Source organism: Antechinus flavipes, chromosome 1 (genome assembly GCF_016432865.1).
Source record: "Antechinus flavipes isolate AdamAnt ecotype Samford, QLD, Australia chromosome 1, AdamAnt_v2, whole genome shotgun sequence".
Classification (NCBI taxonomy): Eukaryota; Metazoa; Chordata; class Mammalia; order Dasyuromorphia; family Dasyuridae; genus Antechinus; species Antechinus flavipes.
In genome coordinates this window covers 261,568,699-261,581,289 of record NC_067398.1, presented here as the reverse complement: position 1 = coordinate 261,581,289, position 12,591 = coordinate 261,568,699, and the positions used below count along the sequence as shown (strand labels likewise).

Genomic DNA, 12,591 nt, shown 5'->3' with positions numbered 1-12,591 from the left:
TTTTTCATTAATACTTTTCCTAGTAATGCTATATGGCTGGAAATGATAAAATTTTATAATCTTGAAAGCTTAAAATTACAAATAATCTAAAAAGCCATAAAAAGATACCTAGTAGGGAAAAGGAGGTTGTAGCATATTATAAATGAGAAAATGCATTCAAAAGATGATATAAAAGATATTATTAGAAGTAAGTATTAGTGGGAAAAGTGGGGGGGGGGTCATGTAGCAAAAATGAAAGACAACAAATGGACAACTCAAATACATTAGTACCCTATGAAAATATTACGGGTAATATTTACAATATCTTAGGTATAAGAAATCTAGTGGAAATCACAAATGTAGAGTTACAATCTATCTAGGGGCAACTAGGTGGAGCAGAGGATAAGGTACTACATCAGGAGTCAGGAAGACTCAAGTTCAAATCTGGCCTTCCATACTTACTTACTTATTGTGTATCCCTGGACAAGTCACTAAATCCTATTTGCCTCAGTTTCCTCATCTATAAAATGAGCTGCAGAAATAGCAAACTCTTAGTATGCTTGCCAAGAACATGCCAAATAGGTTCACAAAAAGTTGAACAAAATTGATTAAACTGAATAACAACAAAAAGGGAATAGCCCATATACACATGCAAAAACATGGATCTATCAAAATAAGAATTCAAAAATAGGGTTAGTTGTTTCAGGCTATTTAGCAAAGAGTAAAATAGTATTTCACAGCTTAATAGCAGCATCAGGACTAGGAGTAGTAGGTAAAACGGATAGCTTCCAAGGGTGCAACACATATGGAAGGGGACTACACTTTTTAGTATTCCTTTACACATTTCTGTGTTTAAAAAGAAAAAAAAAAAAAAAAGGTCTACTTGCAATAGCATATAGGTATTTATTTTGTGATAAGTAAATTTACATGAATTACAGTGAAGGTTCAAAGTCTCTAGTGACCAGAAACAGGGATAAATTTGCCAAACTTTCTTTAAAAGTCCTGAAAATATCAGGAGATAGAACATTGCACTGACTTACAGTTACAATGATCATAGGGACTTAATCTGTGATTTCATCAATATGTAGAGCTCCCAGTTGAAAGAAGTTCTCTACTTCTTTAGTTAGTAAAGAGCTTCCTAGAGAAGCTGAATGACTTGCTCTGATCGTGCAGCCAATATATGTTAGAGGCAGGACTTATACCAGGATCTGACAAGAGCTCTCTATCCACTATACCAAACTACCTTTCATAGAAGTGATCACAGTAACATCATATAATTTAGAATTAGAAAAGTCCTTTAGAGAACATTTAATCCAAATCCCTTATTTTATAGATGAAAAAAATAAGTCTCTCAGAACTTAAGTGATAACTTAGAATCATTCAGAAAAGATTAAATTATTTTCATTATATTATTGTCTTAAAAAAAATACCAAGGCATTTCATCAACTATCTCTAGTAAAGGTCTGATATTCAAAACATAAAGGAACAAGATTCATTCCCAATAGATAATGGCCAAAAAGAAGAAATTGAAACTACCAAAGACTGGATGAAATACTGTTCTAAATAATTAATAAAAGAAGTGCAAATTAAAATTAACACTCACCTCACACCCATCAGATTAATAAAGACGATAAAAGACAGAAACAGTCAAATCTGAAGGAGCTATAGTTTGACAGGCACACAAAAATACTGTTGGTGGAACTGAATTGCTCTAACCATTCCAGAAAATAATTTGAAATTATATTAGAAAAGGGAGTTCCTTGTACCAATGAAATCACAGATCCAATCCCCCGCAAAATAATCATTAGAAAAGTCATTAAATCTTTCCACCTCATAACCCATTAGCAGGTACATAACTCAAGTAGGTCAAAGAGACAAATTTCAGCCTGATCACTATGTGACCCTGGATAAGTCACTTAAACCTCTGCCTGTGTTAGTTTCTCATCTGTAAAATGAGAACAGTAATAGCTCCCACCTCCCAGGATCATGAAGATCAAATGAGATACTTGTAAAGCAATTAGCTCAAAACCATAGACACAGTAGGACTTATATAAATGTTAGCTATTACCACACACACACACGTATATATCTGGGTGTATACACAAAATTGTATAGCAGTATTTAACATAGTGATAAGGGGCTAGAAACAAAGCAAGTTCCCATCAACTGGGAAATAAATTCTAGCATATGAACATAAGGAAATATTGTATGTTATAAGAAATAAGAATTCTGAGAAATTTGAGAAGACAACCTGAAAAACATTAGAATTCTGATCAATGAAATGACTTCAATCAATCAAATCTTGACTAAAGAGGCCTCATTAATTAAATACAGCTCCCTATTATTGCCTGAGAAATGGCAGATTATAGGTATGCAATGAAACACATACTATCAGAATGGTGGATGTGTTTGGTTTGTTTTCATTATACTTCTCATATATAGAAAAAGGTTCAATTGGGGTGGTAATAGGTTATTAGGAAATAGTAGTGATGTTGAATAAAATTAATTAATACATATATATGTGCATATATGACAGATTACAAGAATTGCTATCCAAAATAGTTTTCAAATTTTTTCAAAGTTTTGTTATACAACAGGGCAAGTTGTGTAACTAGGAACTACTAGGAAACTTATTTATCTAGAACCAAACCCCTATTTCCCAAAGGGTCTCAACTATTGATTTTTACTGTATTTCGCTGAAATTAAAGAGAAACTATTACCAAAGTATACACATGATTTAAATACATACACACACACACACACATACACACACACACGCTTCTTATAAAGAAAACTAGGCAATAGTTATCTTAACTGGTTGATTAGGAATAGCATGGATATTTAAAACTCATTCATTTCCCATAACCAATAGATTGCCAAGACCTATTAATTCTATTCCCAAAATTTCTTTTACTTCTTTCACTACATCTATTGTAACTTCAATTATCCTGATTCAAGCTCTCATTTTGATTTCATTGAAGCTAGTTTAACAACCACTCTTTACAGATCTCTAGTCACTGCTTGAATAAAGTTACTGCTCTGCTCAAAAGCCTAGTCATTGTTTTACTTATAAAAAACATGAAAAAGTAGCAATAACTTTTTCATTTCTCCTAAATAAACTTCCAATTATAAGTCAATCATTAACAAATAAATGATGACAAAGGATTCATTTCATTTGATTCAATTATGGGTTGTGTTTTAAAAATCCAATGAGAAAAAAAAATATTGACAATATATTTGTTAGTTCTAGATTTGGAAAGAAAGCAAACCTAATTAACATATTTATGTACATATTTTCCTCTATATACGTATTTTTACTCAATAATTTCTTGTATTTCTTAATAAACTAATAAACAATAAATTTCGTAAACTAGATCTTTTTTATATAAATTCCTACAATACAAGTAACTTTATGTTAAATTTCTCATGTCTCAGGATTAATATAGTTGAACTTTCCCTAAGTGATTGAATATTTAATCACTTATCACTAGTACTTGTAAACCACTACTTCAAAAAATTACTTTTTTCCTGTCAACATCTACTTCTAACAAAAGTCAAGTAACAAAGTAAACAAAGCCATTCCTATTACTATCTATCTGCTCTTCCTCTTCTCCCCTCCCCCCCAAAAAAAAGATTAGACACAAATATGGAAGTATAAAAGTGAAGTCAACTTTATCCATGTTTTCTTTGGAGTGACAAATTTTCATTGGTGGTGATAGGAATATGTATTAGAATACATCCTACTTTTTCATTTTTAAAAAGAATCATTAAACATTGTGGCAATCCATATACATCTGGGCAAAGATGAAGAAAAGAAACAGTTACATGCCATTGTTTTTTTGTAAACAATGTAATTTCATTATGTAGCAGTTTTCTTTTTAAAAACAAAAAGCTTGGAAAAGAGTTCAGGCCCCAAGCTGAAGATTTGTCAGATTACATTTTTAAAAATTGTTTTAATTCAATAATCACACTGCCTGATTTTGAAATTTATAATCCAAACATATTTAAGTAATTACAAAAGGAAAGTGAAAGTGACTGTAAGTGAAAACATAAGTGAAATTGATTATTCAATGAATAAACAGTAAAAGTATAGAATTCATCTTTTGGATTAATTAAAAGTTTATAGTTTTGAAAAAATTAAGATGGAATTTCTAATTTAGAAATCCCTTAAGCAGAAACATCACAAAAATTAACTACATCATATTATCTTTATCCGGAACAATAGGCCTAACTTAAAGATGAGTGACCAACACAATACTGTTGTAAAACTGACTGACTTTAAAATAACTACATTAAAATAACATCCTATAGTAGTCACCATGCTTTCCCATAAACAAGCAAACTGGAAGTCAACATAAGAACTTGAAAATAAACAGAACTGTTTAGCAAAATCAAGAACTGAAATTCCAATGCCCTAACCTTATGTAAACTTATTAAATACAAAGACCCAGATTACATGATTTTTATTCTGCAAAGTCTTCATTTCAAATCTTACATCACATAGGGTAGCTGTCCCCCTATTTTTATCTGAAGAAAAAAAGTATTCTCGGTATAACTTTAAATAATATAAAGAATAAGACAGATTGTAGAGGCAGTAGATGCCCGTTTTTTAAAAAGGCACGATTAAACAAGGTGTGTGGTGGTGGTGTTCCTAAACACGCGCTTCACACTCACCCGTATTACACTGCTTTCCTTCCCTTTCTCCATCTCTTCTTTTCTGCTGCCGTTGGAAAATTATATACACAAAACCCTGAGCAATACAAGCAGGGGCTCTATAGTTCACACAAGGGCAAACTAGCTTAAATAGAGGAGGGCCAAGCGATAAGGGTGGGGATTTTTCCCCCTAGGAAAAAAATGGAAGGGGGTGGAGCAGAAGAGAATAGAGTCGAGAAGAGGGGGCGCGTTGGGTCGGGGGAGCACACGCGTAAAGGAGGATGGCGGTAAAATTGCGGGGGGGGGGTGTAGAGGATAGAGATAGGAGACACTGAGGAGAACGTGAGTGGAGGCATCAAGCTGAGGAGAGGAAGGAGGCGGAGCAGACCTAGCGGGGTGCAGGGAGATGATGCCCCCTCCTTCCTCCCAGCTGCTGCCGAAGCTACTCCAGCACACGCCCACCCTGGGGAAAGATACCGGCTCTGGGGCCTAGCAGCAGCCGCCCTGCCGGTGAACCTAGTCAGCCAGGGGGCGGGCTCAGCCTCCTCCTACCCATCCCAGGGCCCGGACCCCAGGTCACCCAACCACTCTAACCCCCACCTGGCCCCCCAAGGAAAAGAGCTTGTGGAGATGAAGCGGGACGGAGGAAGTGGGGAGGGGGACAACCATTAAGGAGCAGTGTCCATGGCAACGAAGGGGGAGAAAAAGGGGACGGGGGGGGGTGGGGGTTAGATTTCACCCTTTTCCCTACTCGAGTCCCTCCTTGCAACGCCCACCCGAGTGACGGGAGGGGGGAAGGAGGGGGCGGCGGCCGCGCCTCGGCCGGGAGCGGGGACTGAGGCGCCCCCTCCCCGCCCCACACCTGGGCGGGGAAAGGCCGCGGCTGCCCCAACCACCACCATCTCCCCCACGCCTGAGGGAGAAACGGCGGGACCTCTGCCAGAGCCGGGCCAGGCTAAGGTCGGAACCGGGATGGAGGCTGAGGCTGAGGGTCCAGGGTGTCCCCCACACACACTCATACACACACCACCCCGCGCCCCGACCCTACTCCCCGGGGAGTCCCCTTCGGCGGGGAAGGACAAATCGTCTAAAAGCAGAGAGAGAAAGCGGCTACGACTACCTGGCTCTGCTCCTCACTCCCTCCATCCCCGTCCGGCCGTCGCCGCCGCCGCCGCCGCCTCCGCTGCTGCTGCCGCTGCCGCCGCTGCCGCCGCTGCTATCGCCGCCGCCGCTGCCGCCGCCGCCGCACACAGCCTGAACCGCCCGGCGGGGGACAATGACGTGCCTCCATCCGGGCACCGCCGCCGCCGCCGCCGACGCCTCCTCCGGGTCAGGAGCCGGCGCCGGCGACAGTGCTTCACTCTCGCCACCAGGGGGCGCCGCGGCACGCCAACTCCGCTGTGTAGCCCGGCACGCCGCCAGCCCCGCGGCTAAGAGGCGGTAGCTCAAGTGGAGCTTCAAGTAAGTAACGGGCCAGGGATTCCCCCCGCCTCCATCCCTCCTAGAGGGAGGGGAAGGTCGTCAAAGTGCCAGAGCACTCTGGAGGAGAAAGTGGAGCGAACGCTGAGGAGACACGTCCTAGGAGCCCTCCCCACTCCAGGGGCGACAACGGCGGCAAAGGAAGAGGTGAAAATCGTGAATCATTTTCCTAAGTGTCTGACCAGCACCGAGAGCATTCCAGAGTCACTGCCACCCTTTCCGGACAGCGAGCAAAGATCGCTCCTTTCCACGCCCCCGGCGTCCTTCGCCTCCGCTGCTGCCCCCGGGTGTGCGTGCGTATGTGTGCGTGTGTTTCTTTTCCCCTTTAAAGTTGCTCTTTAAAGAGCAGCTGCGGTTGCGGGCCGCCACTGCCTGCCGGCTTTTCTCCCGGCCCCAGAGCCTTCTGCTCGGTCTGGGAGAGCTGTACTGCAAGCGCTCTTCCGGATTTCCCAGTTGCCTCAATTAGCCGCCCTCGGGGCGGGGGGTTGGGAGGGAAGAAGGGTGTTGCACGGGTTCCGCTAGCAGAGTGCTGCCCTTCGTCCCCCGGCCCAACTTAGAAATACTCTCTCCGCCCTAACTTAGAAATACTCTCTCCGCCCTACCCCCTCGTTCTTTGTTTCGTGCGAGGATCCCACCTACCCCTATTAGTGGGGCTCCAAGGCGATTATCCCAAGAAACAAAAGGCTGGCCGTGGGAGAGAGGAGTCTCCCTCTCCTACGCTCCCCACGCACGAAGCCACACAAACCCTCCTCCTCGAGAAAACTGTACTGTACTGACACTCACCCCGTGGGCTCTGGCGGAACGGAACGCGGGAATGTAGAGGCAGGATCAGAAAGAATTGACAATGCTGATCATTTTTTCTGACTGAAGGCTTCTTTGAAAATCCAGTTAGTAACATATTTTGCGCCATTTCCTATATATCAAAGTTTTGTTTGAAGAAAAGTTAACTTTCTATGTGGTGTGTCATAGAGATATAACATGTTTAGGAGTCAGAAGATTCTCTCTCTGGAAATGGCCGAGTTCTGGAGTTAAATTTTGTGCGTGTGTTGTGTATCCTGGGACTCATTTGTCAAAAAATTTATAGTCCCTTTCTCACAAATAATTGGAAGAAATGGCTAACTTTTAGTTTGAGGTTAATGAAAATAAAGATGTAGGATGTTTTACCCCATCCAAATTCACAGACTCCGTGAAATCTACTTAGAGATTGAAGACCCGAGATTAAAAATCCTGCTGTATGTAATCAGATGTCTTCATTTTACAGTTTCAAACCGTTCCCCCAAAACTTCTGTTTGCAAGGGTTTTTCCCTTGGAAAAAAATATTTTAAAATCATGAAGAATTTGGGGAAATGGTTGATTGCAAAAATAAACTTCAAAGACTAGAAGGTAATTGGCTTTACCATGAAATCAGTACATATGGAACATGGAAATAATTATGAAAATAGCAACATTTGCTTTACAATTGTCTGAAGTGATTTAAGTAAATCACAGGAAATCTCACATCTGTAATAATTACTCACATTTCAGTAGTGTTTTAAGCTTTGCAACTATGAGGTAGGTAAATAAAAATATGATTTGCATTACTAATATTAATTAGTGATAAATTAATATTGACCTGCCCAGGGTCAACTTCAAATGAATAAAGAAGCCAGTTTCTCGGATTCCAATATACTCTTTTCCTTATAGAATTTTTCTCTTCTCAATAGAACAAAGAACATCAGCATATTGCATGGTAGATACAATCATATTAAGGAGGATGGATGCTCTCTGGATACTCCTAAATATTAAAATTTGGATTTTGGAGCAAGAACTGTCTCTGTGACTTTCTTTGATATCCCAGCACTAACCACAATGCTTGGTACCTAGCAGATATTTAATAATTGCTCATTTATTAGGTCAGCATCAAGAACCTTCTAAATTAAATCAAGTAATTATAGATTCAAGATTTCCTTTATTTATGATTTTTAAAAAATATTTCAAGAAGGATGAGGTCCATAGGTTTCACTAGACCATCAAAGGGGTTCATGACACACACACAAAAAGGAAACTCTGTATGTAAGGCCCTCTACAATTTTGCTCCATACTACTCCTTTAGCCTTTTTTCACATTGTATACTTCTTCAACCATTCTACATTCTATCCAAGCTATTCTTCAAACTTGGCATGCTCTCTGCTACCTCTCTACAGTGTGTGGGCCAGAAATTGTCAAGCAAGTTGCTGAGGAGGCAGGCAATATTTTTCAGTGTGGATTGAACCAGATTAAAATGTAATAGGAAAATACTGTATTTAACTACAAATAATTGTAGATAATAGTAATTTGTGGTTTTCTTAGTCACTATTCAGCCTGCAGGGGCTTAGGCACCCCATTTCTAGTTGAGTTTTACGTTTGTTATAGGTCATTTATCTCTATGGCCAAGTTTGGAAAATCCTTCTTTCAGATTTCTTATCTCTCACAATCCATTTCCTTCCAAGTGTAGCTCAGGTGCCTCCCCTAATTCTGGTAATTAAGAGTTCTCTGTTTCCTCAGATCTCCCAGAATTACACTCATCTGTTGTATCCTTCTCAATGGAATGTCAGCTCTTTAAGGGCAGGGAATGTTTGTCTTTGTTTTCCCCAGTTTAGCATAATGCTTATATAAAGCCTTAATAAATATTTAACCTACCTGAAATAAACTGAATAACGTAGGTATTTTGAATGCTTAAATCTAGTACCATTTTTAACTTCTATTCCAGAAGAAATGCTGAGTTATCAAAAAAATATGAAGTAAAACACAATAATTAGAGGTGTCCAAAAGTGGACCTGGCTACTTTAGGGAGTAATGGGGACTGTCCCCTCCCTCGACTCGGAAATCTTCTACCAAGAGACCAGATAACTATTCATCAAGAACATAGTAGGAGGGATTCTTATTCAAAGTTATAGTTGGCTAGATAGCCTCCAGGGTCTTTTCAAATTTGAGATCCTGTGATTCTTTTTTTGTTTGTTTTTCAATGAAGCAATTGGGGTTAGGTGACTTGCCCAAGGTCACACAGCTAGGTGGTGTTAAGTGCCTGAGGGCAGATTTGAACTCAAGTCCTCCTGACTTAAGGGCTAGTGCTCTATTCACTGCAGCACCTAGCTGCCCCAATCCTGTGATTCTTAATTGAATTTTACTGTAAAGTAAACCATCCAGTGAAGCAGAGATGGGTTGTAAAACTAGTTTGACAATGTGAATCAAATAAAAACCCAATTCTCAAACTCCACCAAAGTCCAAATTTCTTGAATAATGCTAGGTACTGGGAATTTAAAAAAAAAAGAAAAAGAAAAAAAACAACAGAGCCCTTTCCCTACAGGTACTTATAATTTAATCTAAAATATGACTTACTAGCAAAAACATGTAAATCAGACAAGGTGTGAAAACACAAAGTATTCTAGTTTATTGGAGGATAAAGATCCTTTTTATGGGGAGATAAGAGAATGCTTAGTTGAGAAGGAGGTGATAACCAAGTTGGGCCCCGACAGGGGAGAACAATCTCAAGGCAAATTGAAGAGGAATGGAGTACATTTGAAGCTTACATTCAAGAATGCTTAGAGAAAGACAAACTCAGGGAATAACTAGAACACTTGGCCTGCTATGTGATTTTACTAAGTAATTATTAAGAATACCTATTGTGTGCAGTGCACTGTTCTGGGTGCTAGTGACACAATGCAGTCTCCTTCCTTCAAGAAACTTAAAATACAATGAGCAGATTAGGTTTAGGGCTGTCATGATCCCAAATGAGGAGTGCAACAGAAAAGTCTCAACTCTGAAATATTTTAAATGTCACCCACCACAAAGTGACTTGGAGTTAGAAACTTTTCCTTTTGGTCAACTTTGTTAATTAAAGAAGCTTTTATTAAGTATTAACAATATCCCATGACAACTTGCTAGATTGGGAGAAGGAATACAAACAGGAAACCAAAACAGCCACTGTCTTCAAGGAGGGTACATTATATTAAAAGGAAATCAACACAAACACAGAAAAGTAAACTCAAAATATATACAAAGTATATAGTGGATAGGGTGCTGACCCTGGAGTGAGGAAGACCTGAGTTCAAATCTTGCTTAACTCTGTGATACTGGGCAAGTAAACTCAAAATATATACAAAGTATATAGTGGATAGGGTGCCGATCCTGGAATGAGGAAGACCTAAATTCAAATCTTGCTTAACTCTGTGATACTGGGCAAGTCTTTTAAATCTATTTGCCTCAGCTTCCTCATCCATAATATGAGTTAGAAAAGGAAATGGCAAACCACACCAGCATCTTTGCCAAGAAAAATCCAAATGGGATCATAAAGCGTTAGATAAGGCTGAAAATGACCGAATTAAAAACAACAAAAATATGAAATAAATTCCAGAGGTGCTAACCAATTGCTGGGATCAGGGCAGCCTTCCTCTATTGGCACTTGGATTGAGTTTTGAAGTAAGCTAAGGATTCTACAAGGAGAAGGTGGAGGAAGATGCCAAACACAACAGACAATTTGTGAAGAGGACTAGAGATGAGAGAGTGAATATTTTGTATGAGGAGCATCAAGTAGACCAGAATTGGCAACATTGAATAAGCTTGGAAAGGTAGAGTAGAGCTGACTTGTAGAGGGCATTAAAAATCCAAGCAGAAAAGTTTTTATTTTACCAAATAAAGTAGGAGGGAGCTACTGAAGCTTCTTAAGGAAAATAAAAAAGCATGCCTGTTCTTTAGGAATATCACTTTGTTTGGAACACATACATTGCTGGTAGAGTTGTGAACTGATCCAACTATTCTGGTAACTTGGAACTATGCCCAAAGGGCTATAAAATTTTGCTATGCCCTTTGATCCAGGCTTATTACTATGAGGTCTGTATACTAATGAGATCATCAAGAATGGAAAAGACCCCTATGTGCAAAGAAGTTTATAGCAGCCCTTTTGATAGTAGCAAAAAAGTGGAAATTGAAGGGATGCCCATCAATTGAGGAATGGCTGAACAAATTGTGGTATATCAATGTAATGGAATACTATTGTGCTATAAGAAATGATGAGCAGGCAGTTTCAAAAAAATGTGGAAAGACTTACAAGAAGTGACGCTGCATGAAGTGAACAGAACCAAGATTGCACACAATAATAATGACATTGTTCAGTGATCAACTTTGATAAGACTTAACTCTTTCAGCAATACAGTGATCTAAGACAATTCCCAAAAACTCATGATGGAGAATGCTATCCACATCCAGAGAAAACTAATGAAGTCTGAATGCAAATTGAAACATTCTATTTTCACTTTTTTTTCTTATGGTTTTCCCCTTTTGTTCTCATTCTTCTTTCACAACAAGACTAATGTATAAGTATGTTTAATATGATTGTATATGTATAACCTATACTGCACTGCTTTCCATCTGGGGGAGGGGAAGAGGGAGAAAAAACTGGAACTCAAAATCTTGCCAAAATTAATGCTGTAAACTATGTGAAGTTGGAAAAATTAAAATACTATTAAATGGGAGGAAAAGGAATACCAATTTGTGAACCAAAAATTGAAAAAACTTTAAAAATATATAAAAAAACAAAAGGAAGTCCAGAAGGATACACAAACAAGCAGGGCAGTATTAGAACTAATTTGTTAAATTGACTATGTTTTTAAAAATAACTGCATGCAATGGATTTTTTGCTTCATATACAATGTTTTTTTTTTTTAATTCTTTGTATGTGAAAATGTTCATTTCTGTCAAGTTCATAATAACAAAATTTTTAAAGGAATATCAGTTTGATCCAAGATAATTATGAGATGAAATTCATAAAATGAAAAATGCTGTATATCTCCAGAGAAAGAACTGATGTATTCTGAGTGCAAATTGAAGTGTAATTTTTTCACTTTATTTTTCTTGCTTTTTTGGTGACAGGGCTAATATGGAAATTTATATTTTGCATGATTTCACATATATAATTGATATTATATCACTTGCCTTCTCAGTAAGTTGGGTAGGAGTTGGAGGAGAGGGAATTTGGAAATCAAAAAAATTTTTAAAATGTTTCTTTAAAAATTTATAATTTAAAAAGTAAAATAAAGCAATGTCAATTTGTAGTTGTGGAGGATGGTTTGCAGAGGGGAGGGACTAGATGAGGGGACCAAGAAGGAGGAAATTTCAATAGTCTAGATAACAGGAGAAGAGGATTTAAAGTAGGGTAGTGGCCATGTGAATGTAGAGAACATATATAATATATACTGTGGCAAATGATTAAACATGAAGAGTGAGAAAGAGAAGGTTGAGGATGATAGCTCTTAATAGAAATGGGGAAGTTAGGAAGAGAAGAAGGTTTTAGGGAAAAAGAAAAGGGCCTTGAATTATGCTGCTTTTTTTCTGGAAAGAATTCTCCTTAGTGAGAATTCCTAGCTTAGCTTAGGTGTTAAAATTTATTACAATTAATAGTTTACCTACTAACCAATCCTGAACTTAGTTCTGGGCTTCTTGCCAAGGCATTTCTTGGGAGCTGTC

At 38.7% G+C, this 12,591-nt stretch overlaps 1 protein-coding gene across 2 annotated transcripts in view; it reads right to left on the bottom strand.

The window, feature by feature from the left end:
• USP42 (ubiquitin specific peptidase 42) overlaps positions 1-5,810 on the bottom strand; it is a 52,728-nt gene extending 46,918 nt beyond the window's left edge. Inside the window, exon 1 of one of the 2 annotated variants that reach the window (XM_052000912.1) lies at positions 5,753-5,810. The gene's annotated coding sequence lies outside the window, so the exon portion shown is untranslated. The remainder of the gene's footprint in view (positions 1-5,752) is intronic. The other variant, XM_052000906.1, reaches the window with a different exon arrangement.
• Positions 5,811-12,591: the final 6,781 nt, after the last annotated feature.